Here is a 6,464-nt window from a genome sequence, read left to right as displayed (position 1 = left end):
GAAGCTAAATGACAAGTTATTTGGAAATGAGACTTGGGAGGATGAACCCCCTTTGCTCACCAAAGAACTGGATGACTTGTCTAGGCAGAGATTACCTCAAAAGAGACAAGATCCTGGGAAGTTTTCCATACCTTGTACCATAGGCACCATGACCTTCAAGAAGGCCCTGTGTGACTTAGGATCAAGTGTAAACCTCATGCCTCTCTCTGTAATGGAGAAGCTAGGGATCCTTGAGGTGCAAGCTGCAAGAATCTCATTAGAGATGGCAGACAACTCAAGAAAATAAGCTCATGGACTTGTAGAGGATGTTCTGGTGAAGATTGAAGACCATTACATCCCTACTGATTTCATAGTCCTAGAGACTGGGAAGTGCATGGATGAATCTATCATCCTTGGCAGACCCTTCCTAGCCACAGCAAAGGCTGTGATTGATGTTGATGGAGGTGAACTGATCATTCAAGTGAATGAAGAATCCTTTGTGTTTAAGGCTCAAGGATATCCCTCTGTCACCATGGAGAGGAAGCATGAAGAGCTTCTCTCAAATCAGAGTCAAGTAGAGCCCCCACAGTCAAACTCTAAGTTTGGTGTTGGGAGGCCACAACCAAACTCTAAGTTTGGTGTTGAACCCCCACATTCAAACTCTAAGTTTGGTGTTGGGAGGTTCCAACATTGCTCTGAGTATCTGTGAGGCTCCATGAGAGCCCTCTGTCAAGCTACTGACATTAAAGAAGCGCTTGTTGGGAGGCAACCCAATGTTATGTTTTATCTATTTTCTTTTGTTATTTTTTGTTATTTTGTAGGTTGATGATCATAAGAAGACACAAAATCAATTGAAAAAATAAAAACAGAATGAAAAACAGGAAGAAAAACAGCACACCCTAGAGGAAGAACCCACTAGCGTTTAAACGCCAGTGAGGCTAGCAGTTGGGCGTTTAACGCCCAGTCTGGCACCATTCTGGGCGTTTAACGCCAGAAAGGGGCACCAGACTGGCGTTAAACGCCAGAAAAGGGCAAGAACCTGGCGTTAAACGCCAGGAATGGGCACCAGCCCGGCGTTTAACGCCAGAAATGGCTCAAAACGTGATTTTGAATGCCATTTGGTGCAGGGATGACTTTTCCTTGACACCACAGGATCTGTGGACCCCACAGGATCCCCACCAACCCCACCACTCTCTCCCTCTTCTTCACCCATTCACCAATCACCTCAACTCCTCTTCCCCAAAAACCATTCACCTATCAAATCCCATCTTTCTCCTCACCACTCACATCCATCCTTCATAAAACCCCACCTACCTCACCATTCAAATTCAAACCACTTTCCCTCCCAAACCCACCCATACGTGACCGAACCATGTGCCCCTCTCTCCTATATTAACCCTTCTTCACCCCTTCATTTTCACACAACCTAAACACCACTTCTCCCCCTCCTTGGCCGAACACAAAGCCACTCCCTTCTTCCTCATTTCTTCTTCTTCTACTCTCTTCTTTCTTCTTTTGCTCGAGGACGAGCAAACCTTTTAAGTTTGGTGTGGTAAAAGCATTGCTTTTTGTTTTTCCATAACCATTTATGGCATCCAAGGCCGGAGAAACCTCTAGAAAGAGGAAAGGGAAGGCAAAAGCTTCCACCTCCGAATCATGGGAGATGGAGAGATTCATCTCAAGGGTGCATCAAGACCACTTCTATGAAGTTGTGGCCTTGAAGAAGGTGATCCCCGAGGTCCCTTTTTCACTCAAAAAAGGGTGAATATCCGGAGATCCGACATGAGATCCGAAGAAGAGGTTGGGAAGTCCTTACCAACCCCATTCAACAAGTCGGAATCTTGATGGTTCAAGAGTTCTATGCCAACGCATGGATCACCAAGAACCATGATCAAAGTGTGAACCCGGATCCAAAGAATTGGCTTACTATGGTTCGGGGGAAATACTTGGATTTTAGTCCGGAAAATGTGAGGTTAGCATTCAACTTGCCCATGATGCAAGGAGATGAACATCCTTACACTAGAAGGGTCAACTTTGATCAAAGGTTGGACCAAGTCCTCACAGTTATATGTGAAGAGGGCGCACAATGGAAGAGAGATTCAAGAGGGAAGCCGGTTCAATTGAGAAGGCATGACCTCAAACCCGTGGCTAGAGGATGGTTGGAGTTTATCCAACGCTCAATCATTCCCACTAGCAACCGGTCCGAAGTTACTATAGACCGGGCCATCATGATTCATAGCATCATGATTGGAGAAGAAGTGGAAGTTCATGAGGTTATAGCCCAAGAACTTTATAAGGTGGCGGACAAGTCCTCTACCTTAGCAAGGTTAGCCTTTCCTCACCTCATTTGTCACCTCTGTTATTCAGTTGGAGTTGACATAGAGGGAGACATCCCCATTGATGAGGACAAGCCCATCACTAAGAAAAGGATGGAGCAAACAAGAGACCCCTCTCATCATGAGATCCCTGAGATACCTCAAGGGATGCACTTTCCTCCACAAGACTATTGGGAGCAAATTAACACCTCCCTAGGACAATTGAGTTCCAACATGGGACAACTAAGGGTGGAGCACCAAGAACACTCCATTCTCCTCCATGAAATTAGAGAAGATCAAAGAATCATGAGAGAGGAGCAACAAAGACAAGGAAGAGACATTGAGGAGCTCAAGCACTCCATAAGACCTTCAAGAGGAAGAACAAGCCGCCATCACTAAGGTGGACCCGTTCTTTAATCTCCTTGTTCTTTAATTTTCTGTTTTTCGAATTTTAGTGCTTTATGTTTGTCCATGTTTGTGTCTTATGATCATTAGTATCTTAGTGTCTATGCCTTAAAGTTATGAATGTCCTATGAATCCATCACCTTTCTTGAATAAACAATGTTCTTAATTGAAAAAAGATAAGAAATGCATGAATTTTGAATTTTATAACAGTTTAATTATATTGATGTGGTGGCAACACTTTTGTTCTCTGAATGTATGCTTGAACAGTGCATATGTCTTTTGAATTTGTGGTTCATGAATGTTGAATCTTGAAAGAATGATGAAAAAGGAGACATGTTACTGAGGATCTGAAAAATCATAAAAATGATTCTTGAAGCAAGAAAAAGCAGTGAATACAAAAAAAAAGAGAGAAACGAAAAAAAAAACCGAAAAAAAAGAAAAGAGAAAAAAAGAAAGAAATAAAGTTGTGATCCAAGGCAATAAGAGTGTGCTTAAGAACCCTGGACACCTCTAATTGGGGACTTTAGCAAAGCTGAGTCACAATCTGAAAAGGTTCACCCAATTATGTGTCTGTGGCATGTATATATCCGGTGGTAATACTGGAAGACAGAGTGCTTTGGGCCACGGCCAAGACTCAATAAGTAGCTGTGTTCAAGAATCATCATACTTAACTAGGAGAATCAATAACACTATCTGGATTCTGAGTTCCTAAAGAAGCCAATCATTCTGAATTCCAAAGGATAGAGTGAGATGCCAAAACTGTTCAGAGGCAAAAAGCTAAAATCCCCGCTCATCTAATTAATACTGATCTTCATAGATGTTTTTGGAGTTCATTGCATATTCTCTTCTTTTTATCCTATTTGATCTTCAGTTGCTTGGGGACAAGCAACAATTTAAATTTGGTGTTGTGATGAGCGGACAATTTGTACCCTTTTTGGCATTGTTTTTAGTATCTTTTAGTTAGTTTTTATTATATTTTTATTAGTTTTTAGTTAAAATTCACTTTTCTGGACTTTACTATGAGTTTGTGTGTTTTTCTGTGATTTCAGGTATTTTCTGGCTGAAATTGAGGGATCCGAGCAAAAATCTGATTCAGAGACTGAAAAGGACTGCAGATGCTGTTGGATTCTAACCTCTCTACACTCGAAGTGGATTTTCTGGAGCTACAAAAGCCCAATTGGCGCGCTCTCAACGGCGTTGGAAAGTAGACATCCTGGGCTTTCCAGCAATATATGATAGTCCATACTTTGCCCAAGATTTGATGGCCCAAACCGGCGTTCAAAGTCACCCTCAGGAATTCCAGCGTTAAACGCCGGAACTGGCACCAAAATGGGAGTTAAACGCCCAAACTGGCATAAAAGCTGGCGTTTAACTCCAAGAAGAGTCTCTACACGAAAATGCTTCATTGTTCAGCCCAAGCACACACCAAGTGGGCCCGGAAGTGGATTTTTATGTCATTTACTCATCTTTGTACACCTTAGGCTACTAGTTTTCTATAAGTAGGACCTTTTACTATTGTATTAGACATCTTGGGATTATTTTAGATCCTTTGATCATCTTGGTAGCTATCTTTGAGTTTCATGCTATCTTAGATCATTTGGGAGGCTGGCCATTCGGCCATGCCTAGACCTTGTTCTTATGTATTTTCAACGGTGGAGTTTCTACACACCATAGATTAAGGTGTGGAGCTCTGCTGTACCTCGAGTATTAATGCAATTACTATTGTTCTTCTATTCAATTCTGCTTGTTCTTTGTCTAAGATATCACTTGTTCTTCAACTTGATGAATGTGATGATCCGTGACACTCATCATCATTCTCACTTATGAACAAAGTGACTGACAACCACTCTGTTCTACAAGCAACAAGGCTCTAGTGTTTATCTCTTGAATTCTTGATACACGATGCATGGTTGATCGCCTGACAACCGAGTGCTCGCCTGACAAACGAGCCAGCCATTCCGTGAGATCAGAGTCTTCGTGGTATAGGCGAGAACTGATGGCGGCATTCAAGAGAATCCGGAAGGTCTAACCTTGTCTGTGGTATTCTGAGTAGGATTCAATGATTGAATGACTGTGACGTGCTTCAAACTCCTAGCAGGCGGGGCGTTAGTGACAGACGCAAAAGAATCACTGGATTCTATTCCGGCCTGACCGAGAACCGACAGTTGATTAGCCATATGCTGTGACAGAGCATAGGAACATTTTTACTGAGAGGATGGGAGGTAGCCACTGACAACGGTGAAACCCTTGCATAAGCTTGCCATGGAAAGGAGTAAGAAGGATTGGATGAAGACAGTAGGAAAGCAGAGAGACGGAAGGGAAGGCATCTTCATACGCTTATCTGAAGCTCTCACCAATGACATACATAAGTATCTCTATCTTTATCTTTATGTTTTATTCATCATCTATACCCAATTGAGTCTGCCTGACTAAGATTTACAAGGTGACCATAACTTGCTTCATACCAACAATCTCCGTGGGATCGATCCTTACTCGCGTAAGGTTTATTACTTGGACGACCCAGTGCACTTGCTGGTTAGTTGTGCGAAGTTGTAGTGATCACAATTTCGTGCCACCAATCCATCAAGAACCTGGAGATTCAAATGGGTCAAATAGCCACCAGAGTTAATGAAATTGATCAGAGGATCACTAATAGCCTTCCTAGTAACAAAATTCCAAATCCAAGAGAGGAATGCAAGGCTATCTCCGTGATAAGTGGACAAGTGGCAAGTACGGAAGCACAAGTTATGCAGGAAACCAGAGTCTCCGTTAGAAATTTAGAGGTGCTAGTGGGCCAACTGAGCAAGCAAATACTTGAGAGGTCTGCAAGTACATTTCAAGGTGATACAGTGGTGACCCCAGGAGAAGATTGCAAGGTTATTCAATTGAGAAGTGGTAAAGTAGTTGGCTCTGAGACCAAGGTCAATGAAGAGTTAGTTGAAAAAGAAGCTCCAGAGGAGAAGAAGGAAGAAGTAGAGCACGTCCCTCCAAAGCGTGCAGACAACCCATTCATGGATTCTCTTGACACTTACCCTACTTTGCCAAAGGCTCCTGAGTACAAGCCTAAAATGCCATATCCTCAGAGACTTCAAAAGGAGACCAAGGACAAGCAGTTCTCAAAGTTCTTGGAAATCTTCAGAAAGTTACAAATCAATATTCCTTTTGCTGAGGTTTTGGAGCAAATGCCTATCTATGTCAAGTTCATGAAGGAGCTGTTGTCAAAGAAAAAGCGTTTAAAGGGAGATGAGACAGTAGTCCTGACTAAGGAATGTAGTGCTGTAATTCAGAATAACTTGCCAAGGAAGATGCCAGATCCAGGGAGCTTTCAAATTCCATGCACCATTGGGAGCACAACCTTTGAGAAAGCCCTATGTGATCTGGGGGCAAGCATAAATCTAATGCCTTTGTCTGTAATGAAGAAGTTACAAATTCAAGAGGCACAACCCACAAATATAGCATTACAGATGGCAGACAAATCTATGAAGCCTGCATACGGATTAGTGGAGAATATCCTGGTCAAAGTGGGTAAGTTCTTCCTCCCAGCAGACTTTGTGATTTTGGACACAGGGGAGGATGAGAATGCCTCTATAATTCTAGGAAGACCATTCCTAGCCACTGGAAGAGCTCTGATTGATGTAGAAGTGGGTTAATTAGTGCTTAGAGTGCATAATGAGCAACTGGTCTTTCATGTCTTTAAAGATATACATCCAACATGTGAAGAAAAGAGGTGCATGTAGGCTGAGCTTATTGATCCAAACCTTCAAA

Source organism: Arachis stenosperma, chromosome 10 (genome assembly GCF_014773155.1).
Source record: "Arachis stenosperma cultivar V10309 chromosome 10, arast.V10309.gnm1.PFL2, whole genome shotgun sequence".
Taxonomy (NCBI): Eukaryota; Viridiplantae; Streptophyta; class Magnoliopsida; order Fabales; family Fabaceae; genus Arachis; species Arachis stenosperma.
This window is presented reverse-complemented; position numbering follows the sequence as displayed.